Below are 24,223 nucleotides of genomic sequence, written 5' to 3'. Positions count from 1 at the left end.
TTATGGTGTTACTCTTTCCTGGATTTTAATGACTTCTGGCAGTTTGCCCATAATGTGTTATCTATCTGGTGCCCAGAGTAAATGACCAATGCTCCTAGCCGCCGGGGCTGGTCCTAGGATAACCTGCAGTAGTGGGAGGTCACCTGTGTGGCATCATACTTGGTGAGGTGGGGGTGGGGTGGCTGTAGAATATTCCTCCAAGTAAAAATATCCCTGACTTGCTTGTCATTTGACTACAATTCTACCACTATTTACTTATTCTGAGTGAAGCACTGCCTCATAGTCCATCCCATTCTAAACCTGAGAAGGTTAACTCTTAAGTCACTAATACCTTAGTAAGAATTAGGTCATCAGCTCTTCTCCAAACTAGGGAAGGTGTCTTGGCTAGAAAGGCCCCCAAGGTGTGGGTGAGGAGTAGGGAAGGCAAAGAAAGGCCAGGCAGGAAACCCTATGGATAAAACTGCTAACTTCACCATCTCGTCCACGGCCAACTCTGATTTTGACCTCCAGATGCTTCCTATTTTTTATGGCTCCTAATCAAAGTTGGTGGTGATGTAAGCAGCTGGAGTTTAACCATGTTTTCAGATTCTGGGTGGAGTTTACAGTAAAGATATGAGTAATATCTGACACATGTGCCTCTCCATCCAATAGACAGTATGAATCCCCTAAAAATCACCTGTGCCACCCCTAGGGTGGGACAGAGATGAACTTAAGGTCAAGGCCAAAAGGTATAGGATTTTGGAACAGAAATGAAAAATGCACTTTGGTTAAAAAATACCTACCACACTAGCAGTTACCAATGGGGAGGGGTGTGGGATGGTGGGTGGGGAGGGAGGGAGAAGGGGATTGAGGGGTATTATGTTTAGTAGACATGGTGTGAGGGGTCCAGGGGAAGACAGTATAGCACAGAGAAGGCAAATAGTGAATCTATGGCATCTTATACACTGATGGGCAGTGACTGCAATGGGGTATGGGTGGGGACTTGATAATATGGGAAAATGTAGTAACACATTGTTTTTTCATGTGAAAACTTCATAAGAGTGTATATCAATAATACCTTAATAAAAAAAAAAGAAAAAAAATACCTACCACAGTCCCTTAAAATGATGCCTTGCCATTTTCAAAGCATTGTCACACCCATGTGTGTCTCAACTTTACCTTAACAATAACCCTGTTGGGCAGGAAGTCAAATATTCTACCTAGGGCACAAAGGTCCCTAAGGAACTTGTCTAAAAATGTATTTCTAAGCTTCACACTGGACATTCTCATCCAGTGGATTTTGGGTGTGGCCTTGGAATCTGAATTTTAACAGTGTGTAGTTAGGGGGTGGGGGGGCTAGACTTTGAGAAATGCAAATCACTTCATAATAGAGTTGGTGGGTCACACAGATTGCTGGATTTGACCTTTTAGTGGGTGGGAACTGTGTCTCATTGATATGGGCATCTCTCTCATGCTTAGTATAGTGCTTTGCATGTATAATGTTCTTAACAAAAGTTGGCAGAAGTTCAACCATTAGGGAAATGTTCATAGAAGAAATGACATCAGAGTACTGCCTCTTTAAATGAACAGGATTTCAGAAAGACGAGGTCTTGGGTAGAAAGTATTCCAGAAGGAAGAAATATCCAAGTGAAGGCACGGACACAGGGTTTCTAGGGATTGGACAGAAGTCCTATTATTTGATATAGAGTATATTCCAGGAAGAATTAGGAGAGAGGATTATAAGATAAGGTAAACTCATACTATGGTTGACCTCTAACTTAGGGATTCGTACAATTCAGAAGCAATGGGGAAATGTTGAAATGCTTGTCTACTTGTATTGGAGTACAAGGTAGGCTAACACGATATCAGATCAGATTCCTTGCCACACTACTAAACTACCTTCTTACCAGAACAAAGCAATTTTGTGTGAGCTCCCAACAATTCCTAAAGGCACAATATTGCACAAACTGTAATCTGCAACCATTTTCTTGGGAAATCATGAATCCCCATGTCAATTACCACCTGAATGGTATTAAGTCCTAAATCATTATCTACAGCCCATCCTTTCTGGAGCTTATGACACCAGGTGCTGTCTGAGCATCTCCACCCGGGTGCTGTCTACTTCTATTTTTTAAAATCTTGCTATAGTCTATGCATATTTACAGAAACATTATTTTTTGGAACAAGTGGAGCTGCAATCAAATCTCCAGAATATCTCTTGAATTTGCCTCCTGCCCGCTTTGCCCAAGTCCTCCTGGGTCTCCTGTGGGTTGTTGTCAATAGGATCCTAAGTGCTCTCTCAGAGTCACGTCTCATTTCTGTATATTCATTCTCCACACTTCTGATAAAAGATATTTCAAAAATCTCCTCTGTTTATAAACCTTCAATGTCACCCCCTTGCATTTCCAAGGGGGTCCGAGTGTCTTAGGTGGACACTTGTGCCTCTTCACCACCTGACCCTGGCCTCCCGCCTCCACAGCTCCAGGCTCTCTGACACCCACCAACCCCGTCCTGTCCTCTGTGCTTTGTGCTTGGGACAGAGCTTTGCACATAGGTCGTCTGTCAGGATGCCCGTCCCCCTGCTCTCTCTGAGGAAATCTTGTTCATCCAAATGTACACCCCCCCACCCATGACAGAGTCTGGGAGCACTTCCCAGAATCTGTGCCCACAGAATCCCAAGAGTTGCCTCTGTTTGCTGTGATCACCCCTGTGGGCAGTGGGCTCAGTAGGACAGAGATGTTGTTCTCTTCATCTTTGCATCACTGGTCTTAGTGCTGGGTTTGGTGTGAGGAATGGTTGTTGAATACATTTGAGTATGTTAGAGTGATGGCTCATAAAAAGATTGCCTTTTCGTTTTTTCCACTAAATTTGGGATGTTGGAGAATAATGCCGACATCAAACTAAAGAGATGAAAACATCAGCTTTATTGCCAATAGAGTGCAGCGTGGATGCACTGTCAAAGCATGTTATTTGCTCCAAGCCACATCTCAGGCTGTGTCATATAGGGGTAGTTTGGATGTAGAGAGATCTATATACCCAGAATCATTCCTCACACTCCTCAGGGAAGAGACAAAACTCCAGATCTCCCCTATGATGTGGCCCTGGGCACTGACCACATGTGCTCAGTCCTTGGAAGCTGGAGGTGGGCCCTGTGGGCAAGCAGATCTCCAGAGAGGTGCTGGGAAGAGCCCGAGCCACACATTGCAGGTCTTTACTCCCAATTCATTCACCAGGTAAGTCACTCCTGTACAGAGTGAAAGAGGAGAGGGGTGGAAGTTACTCTCCTCAGTACCTCCAGAGGGTGGCATTTCTACTTTGTGGGCCAAGATGATAAACCAAGGGAGAGAGTGCTATTTGTCTTACAAGTAAGGCAAAGGGTTTCTTGCTTATCTGAGCAGAAATGTATATTGGGATGTATAGGGTAACTGGAGCATTACCATTAATGCCATTGGGTGGAAAAATGACATGGTCATATCAAAAAAATGTTCTTTTCAGTTAGAAATGCCCACTGAGATATTTATAGGTGAAATAATATGATATTTTGTATTTACCTTGACATGCTTCAACCAAAAACAAGAACAAGAGGTCAGGGAAGGAGAAGAAACAGGTGAAATACTTGTCAAAATATTGATAATTGTTGAACTGGATAACAAGTATCCAGGGCGTCACTATGCTATTCCCTCTAGTTTTCTGTATGTTTGAAGTTGAACATAATAAACTTTTCGATAAAAGGATCTAGGGTAGCTTAGGCAATCTCTTGAGTCATCTGCAAAACCTGGCTGGGAGGTGAGGCCACCAGGAGTGACATGCAAGCTGCCCAACAACTGAAGGAACTACCAGCTGCTCCCGGCTCCCAGCAGCCAGGTGAACAGTGGCTGCCTCATTTGATCCCCTACCATTGCTTGTCCAGCATAGATGTGGGGGTCACCTGTGTCCTCCTATAGCCAGAATGGATCTCCTTTATATTACTGGATTCTAGAGCAAAGTCCAGGGCAGGAGCATCTGATCTGGCCAAGCCACCAGGACCTAGTTTCCTGCCCAAGACTAGGAAGCAAGCATCTGGCAACTGTACTACTCTGGTGGCACATAGGCTGGGCCTGGTATGATGGGGGATTCCTCCAACTCAGGCAGGGGATTCAGATGAGATTTAAAAAGAAGGATAAATAACCACTGCAAGGAAAAATGGTGGTCCCAACTCTCTGAAGTGTGTTTAAATCTTTAGCAGGATTTCACTTGTAGTCCCTACAGCTATTAGCACTTGTAAAGTCCTTTGCAGTTTGCAAATGTTTTCACACATATTCTCACATAATTCTAATAATCTTGTATTTGTGGTTTACAAGGTGTTCTCGCACTATTCTCAGCAACAATTTTATGAGTCAGAATCACTCTCATATTACAGATGAGAAAATTGTGAGAGAAAAAAAAGAGAGATGAGTGTCTCCCAAATTCCAGAGCTTTGAAGGAGTGACCTCCGACTTAAAATCCAGAGACTCCTGCTCTGAGCCCAGCCTGTGTCATTTCCACTGCAATGCCACCAAACTTTTAGTAGCAACTTCCAGATTTTGAGCATTTATTCTTCTTTAACACAATCTAATCAAGAACCAAAAATTCTCAGACTTTTGCCCTCCTTTGGTAACTTTTCCAGATAGCTTTTCTCCATTTTCTGAGGATTGTCATAAGCAGACATAAAAATATCAAAAATCTACAGGCAGTTAGTTGAGAGTTTCAGACAGAGCTGTAAACTTGATATCCTATTACTTCTAGGCAACACAGAATATCTACTTTGAGTTAATGGTCAGTGAGGTATTGGCTCCAATGGAAAGCCGATGAGTTGATTGTCAGATAATCTCAAGTATGCAAGGCTTAAAGGTGATTAAGCCTGGAAAGCAGGTTGGTGATGCAGCCCGTCCGAAGCAGCACAGCCCAGTAGTGCACACAGTATTCCTGAGCCTCAAATATCAGAAAAATCAATAAATGATTGCCTGAGATTCACTGCAGCCTCCCCAGGAAGTGTTTATACAAGGGCACCTGGAAAGGATGGGAATCTGCAAAGTGTCAGGGAGGAGTTGCTGCTCTGGATGCAAATAACTGGCCTCAGCACATTCCAAGGGAGAAAGTGAAAAAAAAAAAATGTATGACGTTATGTCAAAGGAAGGCACAGGCCCAGAAAGCTCTCCCCTGCTGCTTAATACAGGAAATATCTCCCAAACATCTCGGCTAATCCTCCACCAATACAATGAGAAATGAGCTCCTCTCGCAGCCAGGCAGTTATTAAGCAAGGACAAAAAAATATTCCCGCCCATAGCAACAGAGCCAAAGATAACAGCAGGGAATAGAGAAGCTGCAGAGAAGAGGCAGATGCAAAACATTCAATCCTGGGAGCCCTGCAAAGCAACTGGCGTGTGAAAAAAATAAAGGGCCTCATTTTGCACAAGAAGCTAAACAACATATTGTAAACTTCAGGACTTAGTGTATAACCAGGGTCAAACTGAACTCAGGCTCATAAAAGTGAGTAATGGGGTGTAGAAATGATAGGCAGGCCTGGAATGGGGCAGCACCTTGAGGCTTTTAGGTCTGGTAACTGGCCTATTGATGAAACTAATACGAGAGGCAGAAGAATACAGGCTGCATTCCCCATTTGCAAGAACACAGGGCTTCATGGACATTCTGGGTAAAGACTCCTTGTACAGGGGCAGAGCTGCTTTCCAATAAACACTCCTCCAAATGCCAGTTTCTTATCAAATCCTCACTTCCCCAGTGCTCATGCTGGGAGGGAACCCCTTCTGAGTAGACAGTCTTTCACCAACACCTGCAGCTACTAGTTGCCTCCATCCATGGGGGGCTGTCCCATTTGTCATTTAATCAAGAACTTGGGTTCCTGCTTCAGGCTTTTGTGGGCAGCAGGGGCAGCTGGTGAGATGTGGAGCCTCAGCCCAGAGGCAAGCGAAAGATGAACTCAAAAAAGTCATATTCTATAGCCTTTACTATTTTTAAAGTACCTACTTTATTTGTTCTTTGCAACAAATTCGTCAGCGTTAAAATTCCACCACTGAATGGACTTTAAAGATCATACAGAAAGAGCTTATTTTATAGAAGGGAAACTGAGGCTGAGAATTTTAAATGATTTGTTCAAGGTGGGCCTAGACCCATTCTCCTGCCTTCTGAGTAAGTGTTCTGTCCATTATATCATCATACCTAGTCCCCTCTTGAACTGGAAATACATGAACTTGTCTGTTATTATTTTGTTCTTTCAAAAAGAAAATGAAAAACATACCCTACTTTGGCAATCTGTCCCAATTTGTTAACTTCATTGGTCCACACCAAAATTGGCCAAGGCTCTTCAATTCATCCTTGCCATTTTTTTTAATTAAAAAAAAATTAAGCCACATAACTCCATATGAATTCCATATGGAGGTGAAATGTCTCCTGGCTACACCAGTTCCAAGTCACTCCCTCCCTTCCCCTCTAAGCACACTCCCATTACCCTCCTCTCCTCCGCCTCACAGAGGACTTGGTCCTGACAAAAACCACTGGCTGAAAAGTACAAAATTATGCCAGTTGTTGGTTGCTTGTTGTATACCTCAAATGCCTCCCCTCACCCGAGCTGACTGCACCTCTGCCCTTCAGAGACTGAACCAACCTGCTCTGATACCACGTGAGGACCCCATCTCGGTCTTCCATGTATATAGTGAGGGATGTAGCCTCTGAAATCAGACGGCTCTCAACTAGGAGCAAATTACACATACCCTTTTTAGGCCTCAGTCCCCTCATCTGTAAAATAAGGTTCAAAAGAGTGCCTTACCTCAAGGATGATGAAGGGTAAATGAAGATTTAGTGAAGCAATCCATTTAAGTTTCTAGAAGTGCACAGGGCACAGAACAAATCATTTTTTCAGTGATCATTGAATTAAAAAAATGTAGAGAAAAATCGAGATATTAAATTTCTGCCCAACAGCCCCATCCACCCTTATCTTTAAGAACATTGGCGCATCTCTAGATTTCAAATTGTTAGGGGAAAGTTTACAAGTTTTTAATCAGTTGCTTTCCCTCAAACTCTATTTTCAACCTTGTGTGCATGGAAAAGGGTGGGGCAAGTATGTTGAAAATATTTGCTCTGTGTGCTAAGTGCTATGAGCATCCAGATTTCTCCTCTCATCAGCATCAATGTGTAGTATCTCTTGAACCTTCTTAAATATAAGCCAAGACTTCCATGAACATTTTCAAAAAGAACACTTCTCTCCCCACAGATATTGAAATAATTGAGCAAAAGTAGTTTAGCTTTCTTATGGTCACCAATTATTGGTTGCTAGATCTGAAAAAGTACCCCGTCCTTACCTTTTCCTTGATATGAACTGGAAAAATGACAGTCAACAACTTCTAATCCATGGCAGGTTTGGGTTGGCCCATCTATCAAGCTGGGTAGGAATTCAATCTCTCCCGGAACCTTCTCCGATGCCCTTTTCCAGCTGAGGGCTGGTGTGCACCTCCTCTGGACCCTGCTTCTCAGGCCCACCCTGTTCTGATCCCTTCGGTGAGTGGGACATTTTGTGTCTGCCTCTGGGCTTCGAGCCAGCTTCTCCCTCTACCTGTCTCCTGGAGTTTCCCGTGGTTCCAGATTCTATCTTTGCTTTCTGATCCTTTCCTCTTTGCCTCACATTTCTGTGTAGTTTTTGTTTGACTGAAGCATGCACACCAGCCAGAAACTAATGCTGGCTCTACCCTTCTCTAAAGCTTCTAGTCTTCATCCATCACCCTAATATGGCAGTTGAGTCTGGCTTCTATGACAGCCACATCTTTCTCAAGGTCAGCCTGCCTTACATCACCTCCTTTCAAACCTTGAGTTCCCTTTAGGACCACCCACTGGGTTCTCCTTTCCTGTGATCTAATTTGTTGTGAACTAATACGCTGTGACCCAATTTGCTGAGCAGAAATGATTGACAGCTCCTTTAGTCAATAACTGATCAAATCTCTTCTGCTTCAGCTTTTTAGCACTACCCCCTTCCTCAAATTCCCCTTGTTGAGTCATTCCTCCTGAGGCTTTAAGAATCTTCTGGAATTTTGACATTAGTTTACAGAATCAAACATATGCACATATTCTATTTTCCATATATACTAGTTGGAAAAAGATATAATTTTCACCTAAAAAATATGAGGCTCATTCCTTGTAGCTTGGTCAAACACTTAGTTAAACAGGAGAGGTGATTTATTTACTTCTCTTGTGGTTGCTGAGGCGATGGATAGGAAATGTCACTTTCTTAGGTAATCACAATCAATTACTTGCTGCTAGTTGTAACTATTTTGCTGAAGAGCAATAGGCAAGGCTCCCAATATTGTTCAGGTCATGGCATATGCAGAAAGTAATAATTGTATTGTGGCCAGAAACATCCAGATATGTTAGCCCCTGGGGTCTCTGCTTTCTCCAGGCCCCACACAGTTACCTTGAGAGCTAAGGGAATTACTATCTCAGCACGTCCTAAAGATACCTTGTTCAGGTCCCGGAGTGTGGAGGCACTGCTTGAAGCTTCTTGTGGGAATAACTTGATCTTGTATTCACACCACTACCCTCTAAACCTTCTCTATCCAATCTCCTTGGCAGATTCCTTTGCTTTCCCAGGTACCTTCAGACATAGTCTCATTTTCCACCTAATTTAACTTGAAAGGCAAACTCTTATCCATTTCAAAGCTTCTTCCCTCCCCTACAGCTGGCTCACAAATTTGTGGCAGGAGGGGCCAGGCAGTTTTTCTCTCCTGGTTCCTTCACCTTCCCCTGCCTCCTGCTGCAGATGGTGCCTTCTGAGCTTGCGTAAATAGGAAGGAGGGGAGATAGTGATGACGGTGTCCTGGACTGGTACTGCCTTCTGCATGACAGACGTCCCAATGCTGATTCTTTCCTGGGGTGGCATTGTACTCGACATACCCTTTCCACTGGGGTCACCTCATCCTGGCAGGCAGCCCTCCTTTAACTTGAGCCCTGACACCTCCATGCTTACCCTCACCCTAGGGGAAAACATCTTGTGGCCTTACCACTGTGGAAATGCAACTCACTCCCTCAGCAATTTCATCCCTCTGTCTTTCCATCAAAGAGGCACCAGCCCACCTCTCACCTTCGACTTTTCCACATGAGAGGGAGACACCAGTTTTTGGATCCAGGGACAGAGGACAAATTCTTCCAAAATCACTCTAGGCTACACTTCAGCTGCCTGGTGGCCCTGGGGCTGTATGTTTCCCATTCTCAAAGCCGCCCGGCTGACTAGCAGCCCAACTCAAACATGTCTCAGCAGGAAGTGGAAATGGGAACCTGAAGGCAGATTGCTGCTAAGACTCAGTGAGAGTTTTTTGTTTCTTTTAGTTTTAAGAATCAAACAAGCCTAAGAATCAAAATTGTTTATAGTTTTGTAAACTATAAGCAATACTTATTGGCTGGCTGCAAACAATATTCATGAAAGTCTGTCATTGAAGAAACTATATTGCTGCTTCTGACATTACTGCCTGAATCTCTTTCAAATTCAGTGTAGCTCTCTTCGTGATGTTTCAGCAATACCAAAATCCTCACATAAAAACTTTCCCGGAGTCCAGGTTAGGCTCTTTACTGCCATTTGTGCCCTGGATGCTGTAACCTGTCTTATAACACATCATCAGCGTCCCTCAAGATTCTCAAATGATTACGTTTCAAATGTGAGAATTTTAATGTCTTCCAGGAAAATGTAGATGTTTTTCTTAGACATACTCAGCAAATCCCATGTAATATATTGAATGATCTGCATGAAAATGTTTGGGCGGTACATTTCCTCAGTGGGCAGGCTGCCACATTCCTTACTTATGAGTAAAGCTTTCTAGGTGGCACAGAGAGGTAATGCCCAGCCTTCCATCTCCTGATGCCAAGTTTTCTCCTGTTGGTGCTTTGCTCACAGCTGTTGGTAACATGTGGGACAGGCACCCACTATTACCAAAGCAGAACTGGGGCCAGAATCCAGGGCATTGGGGCAGTGACACTTTCACACTCTCCTTGGAGCTTTTGCAGTGGGACTATTTTGAAAATGATAAAGAATCAACCACCAAATACACAGAGATGGGGAAAATATGAAGCAAAAGCAAATATAAATAACAAAAAATAAAAAATAAAGGAAAAACCACAAACAAAACCCAACTCCCCTGCACCCATCCCCCACCCCATAATCCCAATGCCCAGAATCAGGGACAAATCCTTTCACAAAATCCTTTCATTTTGTACTGTTAGTGATATCAAAGAAGAATGTCCTACCAAAGGCATTAAAAGCATTTAGATGTCATATAAATGGAATCATACATATGTAACCTTTTGAGATAGGGTTCTTTCACTCAGCATGTCTTCGATGATCATTTGAGTTGTCCCATGTCTCAGTATAGTTTATTCCTTCTTATTTCTGAGAATAATGATGTAATTCATCATATTAACAAATACGAAAAAAATCACCAGATGATCATCTGTAAATAATACACAGAAAATTATATGACAAATCCAACATCCATTCCTGATAAAACATTGTTCCCCACTAGAAATAGAAATACTAATCTTGGAATTGAAGGGAACTTCCTCAATCTGAAAAACATATTTACAAAAAGCCTACAGCCAACATAATTCTTCTTGTTGAAAGACTCTATGCTTTCCCCCAAGATCAGCTGTAAGGAAAGGATGTCTGATCTCACTATTCAACATTGTTTTGGAGGCTCTAGCCAATGCAATAACACAAGAAAAAGAATCTAAATTCATTCAGATTGAAAAGGAAGAAGTCCACTTGTCTTGAATCATAGATAATATGATCATATCCCTAGAAAATCCTAAAGAATTTATAAAATACTACTAGAGCCAATAAGTGAGTTAAGCAAGCTTGAACACAAGGTTAATATGCAAAATCAATTATATAGCCATATACTAGCTACAATCAGACATTAGTATTAAAAAATAGCATTTACAATAGCATAAAAATATGAAATACTTCAAAATAATGAGATGTTCAAGAATTGTACATTAAAACCACCAATCACGGCTATGGGAAATTAAAGAACTTAAAAATTGAGGAGTATGCTATGTTTATGGGTCAAAACTCCATCTTTTTAAGATGTGAATTCTTCCTACTTTGGTCTATAGATTCAATGTAATCCCATTGAAAGCAGCCTTGTTTGGAAATTGACAAGCTGACTCTAAAATTTATGGAAATGATAAAGACCTAAAATAACCACAATATCTTTATAAAAGAAAAATTAAAGTTTAGAGCTTATACTGCATGGAATCAAGACTCATAAAGGCACAGTAATCAAGACAGGGTAGAATTTCCATAAAGAGAAAATTAGATCAATGGAATGGAAATAAAGGTCCCATACATATATTATCAATTGATATTTGACAAAAGGGCCAGAGTAAATTCAATGATGATAGGCTAATTTTTTTCAACAAGTGGTGCTGGAACAAATGGTCATCTGTGGTAGGCAAAATTCTAAAGATTTCTCTCGTATCCTATATTCTGATTATTCAAACAATCACATAGGTACTGCTGCTTAAGGGACCTTGCAGATGTAATTAAGGTTATAAAACTTAAAATATGGACATTACCTAGGATTATACACATGGGCCAACTCTAATCACTGAGCTCTAATTGCAGAGAAATTTCTCTGGTTGGAATCAGAAAGGTGTGGTGGATGAAGAAGGCAGTAATGGGAGGTCAGGGAGATTCAGAGTGTAAGGAGTTGACCCACTGTTGCTAACTTCAAGGCAGCCATAACCCAGAACATTAAGGTAGTCTGTAGAAGCCAAGGATAGCCTCCAAAGCCAGGAGGGAAATAGAGAACCCAGGTCTACAACTACATGAAAGTAAATTATTCCAACAACCTGAATGAGCATGGAAATAGAGTCTCCCCTTGAGCCTCCTCCTTGATTTTGGCCTGACTAGAACAAAAGATTGACCTCCCCAGAGCAAAAAGGAATTCTTCCAGGACATGACTGTTGGACTTGAACAACAACATCAGGTCTGCCCAGGGTCTTCAACCTGATGACTTTCCAATTTGAACTGCAATGTTATGTCTTCCCTGGTCTTTGGTCTGACAGACTTCAGACTCAAACTGCAACATCAGCTCTGGTGTGACGGTTAATTTTATGTTAACTTGACTGAATCGTGGGGTACCCAAGTATTTGGTTAAACATTCTGGGTGCATCTGTGAGGGTGTTTCTGGATGAGATTCACATTTGAATTGGTAGGCTAAGTAAAGCAGATTGCCCTCCCCAGTGTGGGTGGATTTTATGCAATCTATTGAAGGCCTTTATAGGACAAAAGGCTGAGTAAGAGAGAATTCACTCTCTTTGCCTGGTGGTCTTGAGCTTGGATACTGGTCATCTCCTGTCTTTAGACCCAGTTTGGAATTTATACCATTGGCTTTCCTAGTTCTTTGGTTTTCAAACTGCAATCAGGGGACTTCTCTGCCTACAAATCACATGACCTGATACTTTATTTTTTTTAAAGAAACTCTTTCTCTCAATATAATTTGGATGCCCAGTCTCTCAGCATATCTACTGTTAAAGTGAGGGAATTGATTGGGATAGAATGGGATCCTGTAAGTTGGAATGTGGATGTTTGGGAAGACCCCAGTGAAGCTGAGGACATCGAGCCCCTAAATTCTGATGAGTCTTCTTTTCTGGTGGAAGAGGGCTCCCCAACTTTAGTGGAAGTAGCCCTCCCACCTCCAGTGGTATCAGCCTTCCCAACCCCACCTGAGGGGAATAACTCCACATTGCCTGAGGAAACTATAATGTCCTCTCCTGAGGCAATTGCTGATTTTCTCCATAACCTGCCCTTACCAAAACCTTCTTTGTTTCTAGACCTATAACTAGACCTAAATCCCAGTAGGATGCTGAAGATGAGGTATAATGTGTGACCTATGAAGAGGTGGGTCCAAAAAAATATTTACATAATCCAAAAAAACGACTTGAGTTTCCTAATTTACACAGACAGAAGCCCAGGGAACATGTGTGGGAATGGATATTCAGGATATGGAATAATGGTGGAAGTTGGATCCAATTATTCCCACTGGATTGGGCTCACAAAGCTGAGATTCTACATCTGATGTTTCAGCTTAGGAAGTCAGGAAGGGCTCAGCAGTTTGCTTCATCAGCTGACTGAAACATGGATCCAAAGGTGACCCAAAGTGAATGAGCTGGAGAGGATAGACTTGCCTTAGCTTACCGGAGAGGAAGACATTCAATGGCTTAGGGGGACAGGAATGTTAGAGTGGAATTGTCATTTAAAATATACTCATCCACACTGGGAAGGTCCAGAAAACATACCTTTCACCATGACTGTGAGAAATACACTTGTGAGGAGAGCCCTGGCATCTTTAAAGGGCTCTGTGATAGCTCTTGTTGATAGGCCAGACCTCACAGTGGGAACTGCAGGCACTGAGTTGTCATGAGTATTTCTTCCTTATTTTAATGTGTGTGTATGTGTGTGTGTGTGTGTGTGTGTACCCTTATCATATAACGTAAGATGTACTAACTTCATATCATAGTATGTAAGTGTTGTTACATCACAGTATTTAAGTTATGGGCTATCATGGAAAGAGTGAAGGTCACCCAAGGAAAGGGGACTTGCATCCTCTTCTGGGGAAAGGGTTCGTGCATTTTCCTTTGTATGCAGGACAGTCGTATCATGCTTGATGGAGGTATGACCTTGTTATTGTCTTTATTTGGGGATCAATTATGGTTTAAAGAGATGTGTATGAGCATCAGGTTGACAAGGTTGGAATTTTTGATGGTTAATATTATATAATAACTTGGCTGAGCCACAGTGTCCAAATATTTGGTCAAACATTATACCAGATGTTTCCATGAGTGTGTTTTTGGATGAAATTAACATTTAAATTGGTGTATTTTGAGTAAAACATATTGCCCTCCATGATGTGAGTAGGCTTCATCAAATCAGTTGAAAACCTGATGTTAAGGACTAAATGTTTGTGTCCCCCACAAAATACATATGTTGAGGTCCTAGCCCCCAATGTGATGGTATTAAGAGGTGGGGCCTTTGGGAGTTAATTAAATTTAGATAATTCCATGCTGAGATTAGTGCCCTTTTAAGAAGAAAGAGACATTATAGCTTTCTCTCTCCCACAAATGGGAATATGGCAAGAAAATGGTTATCTGCAAGGAAGAGGGCCCTCACTAAAACACTACCATGATAATATCCTGAGCCCCGACTTCCTAGTGTGTGGGACTGTGAGAAATAAATAGTTGTTTTTTAAGCCACCCAGTCTATATTTAGCAGCCTGAGCTGACTAAGACACCTGGCTGGGACAGAAGACTGACCTCCCCAAGCAAGAAGGAATTCTGCCAGCAGACGGCCTCCGGACTTGAAACACATTAGTTCTTGCCCAGGTTCCAGCTTGCCAGCCCACCCTGAAGATTTGGACTTGCCAGCCTCCATAATCACATTAGCCAACTCCTTAAAATAAATCTCTCTATATATACAAATCCTATTGGCGCTGTTTCTCTGGAGAACTCTGACTAATACAGTCACTTTGGAAAACAGTTTGGTGGTTTCCTAAAAAGTTAAACATTCACCTTTCACATGACTTAGCCATTCCATTTACCTAAGAGACCTGAAAAAATACGTCCATATAGATGCTTATAGCATCTTTATTTCTAATAGCTCCAAAATGTAGACACCCCCAAAGTGTTCATTAATGGGGTGAATTGATAAATTGTGGTATATTCATCTAATGGAGTCATACTCAGCAAGAAGAACTACTGACACACATAACATGAGGAATCTTAAAAAATTATGCTAAGTGAAAGAAGCCAGTAAAAAGAGTATTTACTGACTGATTTTTTAATATGAAATTCTGGAAAATGCAAACTTATTTATAAGGTCAGAAAGCAGTTCAGTGGTTGTTAAGAAACGAGAGTGGGGATAGAGTTTCCCAAGGAGCATAAGGAAACTTTTGGAAGTGATTGATATGTTCATTATCTTAAAAAAAACATTTTATTAAAGTCTAGCTTACATAATATTATAATACTTTCAAGGTATAACATAGTGATTCAACATTTATATACATTTCAAAATGCTCACCACAAAAAATGTAGTGACCATCTGTCACCATAGAAAGTTATTTCAATATTGTTGACTATATTACCTATGCTGTACTTTCATCCCTGTGACTTATTTATTTTATAATTGGAAGTTTGTACCTCTTACTCCCCTTCACTTAGTTCACCCAATGCCCCCCACCCTCACCATTCCCTCTCCTTTGGCAACCACCAGTACATTCTCTATTTATGAGTCTGTGTCTGAGGTTTTTGTTTTTTTGCTTGTTTTTTAGGTACCACATAGAAGTGAAGTCATATGGCATTTGTCTTTCTATCTTAGCATGATACCTTCTAGGTCCATCCATGTTGTTGCAAATGGTAAACTTTCATTCTTTTTATGGCTGCGTAATATTCCATTGTGTATATATACCACATCTTCTTTATCCCTTCATCTGACACTTAGGTTGCTTCCATATCTCACCTGTTGTATATAATGCAGCAATAAACATAGTTTGCATATATCTTTTTGAATTAGTTGTTTTGTTTTCTTCAGGTAAATAACCAGAAGTGGAATTTCTAGATCATATGGTAGTTCTATTTTTAATTTTTTTGAGGAAACTCCATTCTGTTTTCCATAGTGGCTACATAATTTATATTCCCATATCATTATCTTGATTGTGGCAATGGTTTTAAATATCTCAAAAATCATCAAATCGTACATTTTAAATATGTGCAGTTTACTGCCTGCCAGTTATGCCTCAATAAAGTTCCCCAAACAACAGTGACAGCAAAGTAGACATAGACCACAGCTTCAAGGTGTTCACTACTTAGTAGTGTCATAAACAGAGCTCATTTACACTTACAGAGCACTTCCAGTGTGCCAGGCAGGGTCCTGAGCCTCTTAATAGCATTTCTTTGAAGACAAAGGTGGTATTATTGTCTCCTTTTTGTAGAGGAAAGCAAGGTTAAGAAATTAAGTGACTTGCTTTACCTCTGTAACAAGCTCTCCAACCAGAAGTCTGAGTCCATAGCCATTGACTATGGACCCTGATTCCATAGTCATACTCTTATAGGGGAAAGCGAAGTGGGAGGAGGAACAGGAGCATGAAGGAGCCTGGGAACGGCAGCAGAGCCATGCGTGCCAAGTTCAGGGGCCAGACTCATTTTGCAAATCCATGGATTTGTCGAGGGCTGCTGTCCATCAGCCAGATCCGAGGAGAATCAGCAAAAATGGATTCAAATGAAAGGAAAGCTAAAAGAATGAGGATAGGAAAAGGATGAAAGGAAGGAGGATGGAAGGAGAAAGGAAGGACAGGAGCAAGCCAGGCTGCATCCTCAAGGATTCTAAATGATAAGTATAAAAAAGCATAATCCTGGTAGGACTGGGAAGGAGTAGACAGATAGAACAATCCCAAGGCCAAGGCCTTGATGGATGAGGCTCATTGGGAGGAGTTTTATGTGGGTTTCATCCTCACGTACTTTTACTTGGTGGTTTGTCCTTTTTGGTATCTATGTCTGAGGAACAGTTGGGGAAATTCACTCTAATTATACACTGAATGAGAAATGGCCTCTAATATGGTGATATGATGGATAGTGTGGGAGGAGGGAACCTTGGGGACAAGTTGATGTTCCTTGGAATTTCCCTGGAAATGCTGAATGATACCTTAGGAAGAAAATTTTGTGGACTCTTGAGATCACAACATAATTACATAACATAATTACCCCCAGATTATGGATGTTCAATGGGCGTAATTCCAAAAACCTAGGATGAAATTACTCACATTGGGACAATACAGAATGCATGCCTCAGTTCTAGCACTTTCTGACAATTTTCAATGACACATGTCTTTAACTTACTGGAAATGTAATAGGGTAGCTCGCCAAAAGGTAATTGGTACTTTCCAAAGCATGAGTTTGCTTTTTTTCTGAAGAAGTCAGGAAAGGCTGTCTGAGGTGTAGACTTGAGGCAGGATGTTATGCACTGACTATTATGTCCTCCCAATTCACATGTCCAAACCTTAACTCCCAGTGTGATGATATTTGGAAGTGGAGCCTTTGGGAGGTAATTAGGCAGCAGGGTGGGGACTTCATGGTGGGACTGGTGCCCATATAGATACAAGAGAGGTTTCTCCTTCTCTCTACCATGTGAGGACAATGAGAAGGCCGCCATCTGCAAGCCAGGAAACGAGTTCTCTCCAGGAACCAAATCAGCCTGCAAGTTTTATGCAATTTCTTAACTTTAAGAATGAATTTTCTTAAAATTGAGGTTGATTGGAATAGGTTCTTGAGGCTTTGGAGCAATAATGAGTGGTTAATATGTTAAGTGCCTTACGGAAAGTTTAGCGGCCAATTAGTTTAAAGTTCTGGAAGAACAAAATCACTAGGGCTGGTTCAGCAACCCCTGTCATCACTCCTGTGATTTAGAGCTGCTTGTGGTGAGCTGGTGCCAGCAACAGGTGTTGAGGCCTCAACTATCATCACAGGTAGGTAGGCAAGGCCAATCAAAATCATTAGTGTGTAATTATTGCAGCTCCCCTTTGAGCAGCTGTTCATGGAAGGGCTAGATAGACACTGGAGGGGTCTGGCTGTCTAGGTGGGTGAAGGAAGTTGGGGGAGTCTCATGGAATTTCACAGTCCCCTTGGCAGGCACAACCTGAGCATTTAGACTGATCTCACCCATCTTGATGTTATTTCTCTCAACAAGCAATAACCTCAGTTTTCCATGAGCTTGTGGTTTCTGTAAGCTGGGAATGAATTCCTTGACTCTGAGTGAAGGTGTCCAGTTGGAAACAGAAAAAAAAAATTTAGTCCATAAAGGCATTTTGTCATCAGGGAGTGCCCCAAATTTGGAGGAGTCCAGTGGATAAAGGTCACTTTGGAATTTAGCACAGAGTCAGAGGGGTGATTAGTCAGTTGCTCAGGCATTCTTATAACCAACATTTATTAAGCATCTGCTGTGTACTGGCCCTACGTTAGCTGTTTTAGATATTGTAGATGAGCAATTATGTTTTTTGTTTTCAAGGAATTCACATATTAGCAAGAGAGATAAAAGCATAAACTATTAGATTTAATCAAAGGAGGTTAAAGATATTCAACCACTTTGGCCTGTTAAAGAACAGCAATTCCATATGCCTCAAATAGAGGCTATTGTGTCTTCATGCTACAGGGACAGAGAAGAATGAGGAATTGACTTAAATGTTGGATAGTTTTAAATGCTGGGTAGATTTAAATGTCAAAAAGGAGATGACATCATCTTCACTGAGGAGAAGACATTTAACTTTGACCTGAAAGGGACAAAAAGATTTTGAAAATATTTTAAAAGGTGAGGTGAAAGGGAAGTAAGTTGCATTTATGTCTTATTTATTGACCAACTACTATGTGCAGGATGGGTAATATTTTTGAGATACAGTATCTGTCAGCATAGTTTATAGTCTATGACTTTCTGGAATTTACATTCCAAAGAGGGAGGCAGGTCCTAAAGAATAAATAGCCAATTAACTATTTAATTACAGCTTTGATAGGTGCCAGAGAGAAGCAAACTCGGTTCTGAGAGAAAGTAATGGAGACCTGACTTGGTTTCTGGGACCAGAAAGAGCTTCAGTTGAATTCTCTAAGATGAGAGAATTAGCCAGAATAGGATATGGACTATGGTGACAAGACAGAGGAATCAGCATGTGCAAGGGCCCTGCAGCAGGCAGAGGCAGCAGTGTGTGGAAGTTGGAGTTCCTGTGTTCCTGTGGCCAGGATCCTCACGGAACTTAAACCACTTGATGGTGTAACTGGCCTGTTGCTAGGCTACTGCTTCCACACCCATAGGCAATAAGCGATATTGCACTATATAGAGAGCTCGGCCCAGCGCTCTGGGCAGAGACAGAGACGCTAGTGCTCGATCTACCACTGGGAGAACAAGCCAGGTAAAAAACCCTTTTGCCCCAAGAATGTCCTACTGTCATTTCTTTGGTCACATTGAATCCATAGTGAACTTGCCTGGGGCTGAAATCCATTGGCAAGACAATTGGCATAGTTGGCAGGATTCATTGTTGACTAAGGAAAAATACAGGCTGCCCTTATGGGAGGGATGCTTCAGCAGGCTGCCCCTATGAATGGGGAGAGAGTGGACTGGTCCCCCAATGGGTATGTGGTTTGAAGTGGCTTGCTTCCTAGAGGCTGTGCCCCACCCCAGGACTGGAGGCAAGTGGAGGTGACACCTGAGGCTGTAGGGGTGGTCCCTGGTACAGTAAGTAAGTCTTTTGAGGGATAGAGTGCTCATGAGGTAGAGGGGACTGAGTTGGCTGCTTCTCACAGTATTAAAAAAGTCTCCAGAAGAGAGGCACATGCTCCTGAAAAAGATGCAAGAAATGGCGGCACCAGAACACCAGCAGCGAGGTGCCATTGAAGAGGTAACAGAGTCCTTAAAGGATGAGACAGCAGTGTTGCCAGGTGCTTTGAAGGAGGAAAAGGCCAGCAAGGAAAAAGAGAACAGCCAAGAGAAACACAGGTGTAGGTGGCACAAGAATGCCAGCTGCTAAATATTGAGGTGAAGGTAAGAGAGCTGCTGAAGACTGAGCCAGAATTGCTGCGAGGCGCTGTAGAAAAGGTAAAGGGTGTAGCAGAGGAGGCACTCAGGGGAGGGGAGAGAAGGGTGCCATCAGTCCCAGAAATGGAGGAGGTGGGGAAGGATGAAGAGGTGATGCCAGGGGCACTGACCCCTCTTCTATTGAGAGCACACCCAGTGATTGTAAAGAAAATAAAGACCCAACAGCTGAGAGTTCCCCAAGGAGAGATGCAGCCCCCTCCGCAGGTCATGAAGCACTCTATGCTCTGCCCCTATACTCAGGCTGAGCTGGTGGATTTGGGGTCCCGGTTTAGGCAGAAGCCCTCAGAGTCAATATCAGCTTGGCTCCTGCATCTGTGGGACTTAGGAGTGGATGGAATTGTTCTGTCTGGATCAGGATGGGAAAGCTGGCTTACTTGATGGTACAGCCCACCTTGAGGCAGCAGTTACAAAGTGTACGTCAGACCCTAGGAAATCACTCCCTCCTTGATTGGTTTATGGCTACACGCCATGCTGTGTGGCCCAGTTAGGGTGATTCACCATACTTTCCTGCTAGATGGCAGACATATGCTGGGCTCCAACAGGTGTTATGGGAACTAGCATAAGAAATGCCATCTATAGCCCAGAGAATCATGGCCCAGATGAGGAGCCTTTCACCACAGGGATGAGAAATACTGTGCTTCAAATGGCTCCCACAACCTTCTTTGGGTCTCTAGTGGCCATTCTTGACCCTCAGGGGTCATAAGTGAGGTTACATATACAGTAGCAGGCTTAGGGGAGGCTGAAGCAATGAGAACATGGAAAGAAATAAGGTCTGATACTTACAAGAAGAATTTAAAGGCCCTGTGAATTGAGGTGAAGGTAAGAGAGCTGCTGAAGACTGAGCCAGAATTGCAGAAGAATTTACAAGGACCCAGATGTGGGTTGACTTAATACAGGCAGGAGCAAATGGAAGGAAATTAAATGGGAAGTCAAATAGGATCTTACTGGAGCTATGGCAACAACTGAAACCAGAGCAGCAGTTCTAGCCATTAAGACCAAAGAGGCAGAGGTCAGAGACAGATCCACAAGTTCAGCCTGTGTGTTTGCAATACTTACTGCTGGAGAGTGAGCCAACCTCATTCAAGCCCACACAGGAAGATGATTGGGGAGCACAGTTCAACTGAGGGGAGGGTCAAGGTACTGAGAGACTTGGGGGGACCAGAGCCCACCTGTTGAAATAGCTATCCATTGGTCCTCAGTGAACATACAATGTGTCCTGGCTCTGGTGGACACAGGGGCTGAATGTTCACTGACTCAGTGTAACCCTGAGTGGTTCCCCAGGATGCCCACTATCATAGATGGATATGGAAGTAAGGTTTTCAGAGAGAAACAAGCCCAAATCCCTTTGGGAATAGGGCATCTACCCTCAAAGGAGTATACTGTGTGTATATCTCTCATCCCTGAGTGTTTTTGGGATTGATATCCTGCAGGGTTGATGGTTGCAGACCACTGCAGGTAAGCTCAGACTGAGAGTACGTGTGGTGAAGGCAGTTCTGGGGGCACAAACTAGGCACCTGCCCATAGTGTTGCCTGTGCCTTGGCGGGTGACTAATATCAAACAATACAAACTGCCTGGAGGGCATAAAGAAATTGGAGAAACCCTCCAGGAACTGGAAAAGGTGGGTATTATAAAGCCCACCCATAGTCCTTTCAATTCCCCAGTGTGGCCAGAAAAAAGCCAGATGGCTCCTGGTGTATGACCGTGGATTACAGAGAACCAAATAAAGTCATATCCCCTATGCCTGCTGCTGTCCCCTCTATTACAGACCTAATGCATACCCTCAGCCATGAACTAGGAACATACCGTTACGTGGTAGATCTTGCAATGCCTTCTTTCCCATTGGCATGGGGCAGGAAAGTCAGGAACAGTTTACCTTCATGTGGGAAGGAGGGCAATGGACTTTCACTGTCCTTCCACAACCCCATCATCTGTCATGGACTTGTAGCCCAGGACTTGGCTACATGGGAGAAACTGCCAACAATGCAGCTATACCACTATATTGATGATGTTCATGCTCATGTCTGGTTCTCTTTCAGATCTAGAAGGTGCAGATCTAGAAGGTGCAGCACCAAGACTGCTGCAACTTTTACAGGAGGAAGGATGGGCTGTGAACTGTACCAAGGTTCAGGGACCTGGTTTGTCTGTCAGATTCTTGGGGTTCATCTGGTCAGGTAAGACTAAAGTTATATCAGAAGAAGTCATACAAAAAGTCCAGGCCTTTCCTACCCCTACAACTGTAGCATTGTTACAGGAGTTTTAGGGTCTTCTAGGCTTCTGGAGAGTGTTTTTCCCATACGTGGCACAAATTCTGAAGTGCTTATACCAGTTGGTATGAAAGGGCATTAGGTAGGACTTGGATGAGACATGTGCAACTGCCTTTACTACAGCAAAACAGATAGTTAAGGCTGTGTAGGCTTTGAATGTGATAGACCCATCAAGGCCCTGTGAGCTGGATGTTCATGTGACTTAAGACAGTTATGGCTGGGGTCTCTCACAGTGGCTTGAATGAACTTGCCAACCTATTGGATTCTGGTCACAACTGGAAAGGGGCAGAGGTACGATACTCTTTAACAGAAAAACAACTGGCTGCCATGTATCATGCCTTGCCGGCTACAGAAACCATCACTGGAATGGCCCTGATGAAGGTGATAACCACCTGTCCCATCTTGGGGTGGGTATGAGACTGGACCCAAAAGCCACGGAGTGGTGTGGCACAAATGCCCACACTGGCCAAGTAGGGTACTTACCTACAGCAGTGTAGTGCCCTCTAGTAGCCCCTTGAGTGAAGAACTCCAATGCTTACTGGGGCCGGTGACATATACTAGTGAAAAACAGGAAGAATTTACTTTAGAACCATTAGTAGCAGAGAGTCCCTGTTGGGAGGGAAGAGCCCCTATACCCGAAGATGCATGGTACACAGATGACTCCAGCCATGGGCAGCCCCCAAAATGGAGGGCCATAGCTTTCCATCCTAAGACTGAATCAATATGGATGGAAGATGGTGATGGTAAGAGCAGTCAATGGGCAGAGTTGCAGGCTGTGTCCTGTGGTCAGCCAGGAGCCCTCCCCTGTAGTTGTCTGTACTGACAGCTGGGCTGCCTATTGGGGCTTGACCCTGTGGCTACCAACCTGGTACCATGCCAACTGCCTGGTTGGTCACCAACTTCTTTGGGGGCAAGAATTATGGCAAGAATTATGGGCCTGTGGTCAGACTAAAACAATTACAGTATATCATGTAACAGGTGGTTTGCCACTGGCATACCCAGGAAATTATGGAGTAGATAAATTGGCCCAGATACCTTGTTTAGAAGGAAAGCCTGCCTCTGATGTAGCCCAATGGTTACATCAGCATTTGTTGCATGTGGGGCAAAAGACAATGTGGGCTATAGCCCATCGGTGGGGCTTGCCTTTGACCTTTGAAGAGGTTAGTAGAGTCCAGCAGGAGTGTGTCGTATGCTCTAAAAGGGACTTACACAGTTCCGCAGCAACGTGGGACAATAGCTAAGGGGTTGATAACCCTCGTCAGGTGGCAGATAGACTATATTAGGCACCTACCTGTGTCAGAAGGATAGTGGTATGCCATGACTTGTGTGGACACAGCTACTGGACTTCTGGTTGCTTTTCCTACACTTTGTGCAGACCAGCAGACAACCAAAAGAGGCCAGGAGTGTCTCTTTGCCTCCAATGGCTGACCAAGGGTAACTGAGAGTGATCAGGGCACCCATTTTACTGGACATGTACTGCAAGAATGGGTGTGACAGTTTGGACTCAAATGGAACTTTCAGGTGCCATATAATCCTACCAAAGCAGGCATGATAGAGAGGCACATTAGCTTGTTAAAATGTGGACTAAAGTCAGATACCAATAGTCTGTGGGGATGGTCAGTCCACTTATGGACAGTGTTAAATGTTTGCATGAGAAACCCAGAAAGGGACCCCTGAGCCCCATAGACATGTTAACACATATGGTTGCCTCCCCTATACAACTATAAATACAAACCAAGGAAGAATCATTGAAGCCAAGGTTCAGCCACCAGAATAATATCTTGCTGCCAGCACCAACTGCCAATGAACCCTGGAGACTCCACTGAGTGGACTTGGCCTTGGACCTTTTGACACATGGACCAACGATGGCTGACTTTCCTGGCACCTTGGGGACAAGGCCTGTAAGCTGGACTCCTGTGTATTCCTGGAATAGCAGCAGAGTGGCCCCCAAATATCACAGTAGTATATCCTGAATGGCCATAAGGTAGGAGCATCTTACTGGGGAGTTTTGTTTTATCATTATGGCCAGTGCATGCACCTCCAGTAGCACTATATATAGACACTTCAGTAATCCCCATGGGGAGAGGAGTAAAAGTATGATATACTAGACTTGGAAGGGACCCCCTTCCTGCTACAGTCCTATCACAGGACCATTCTCTTGCATGGATGCTACCTGATGGATGAGATTTGCCCATGTTGGTGTCATTAAAACATGTGTCTTATTGCCCCTAAGGTCTTTGTGGATTGGGAACCTCCTCTGGCTTGAGGATTATTATAATTTTTGTTCAAAATCTTGTATCTTAATTTTTGTTGTTATTGCTAAGTTGTTGTTAC

At 43.0% G+C, this 24,223-nt stretch overlaps 1 long non-coding RNA gene across 2 annotated transcripts in view; it reads right to left on the bottom strand.

Annotated features, from left to right (window-relative positions):
* The window catches only part of LOC108392835 (uncharacterized), a 44,489-nt gene that overhangs the window by 6,168 nt on the left and 14,098 nt on the right, over positions 1-24,223 (bottom strand). For both annotated transcript variants that reach the window (XR_012132633.1, XR_005056642.2), the window contains 2 exons: positions 22,373-22,446; positions 10,294-10,442 (listed from right to left, as the gene is read on the bottom strand). This is a non-coding gene — a long non-coding RNA (uncharacterized lncRNA). The remainder of the gene's footprint in view (positions 1-10,293; positions 10,443-22,372; positions 22,447-24,223) is intronic.

Source organism: Manis javanica, chromosome 6 (genome assembly GCF_040802235.1).
Source record: "Manis javanica isolate MJ-LG chromosome 6, MJ_LKY, whole genome shotgun sequence".
NCBI classification, from domain to species: Eukaryota; Metazoa; Chordata; class Mammalia; order Pholidota; family Manidae; genus Manis; species Manis javanica.
Note: the sequence above shows the minus strand (reverse complement) of the source record. Positions and strands in the feature narration are given on the sequence as shown.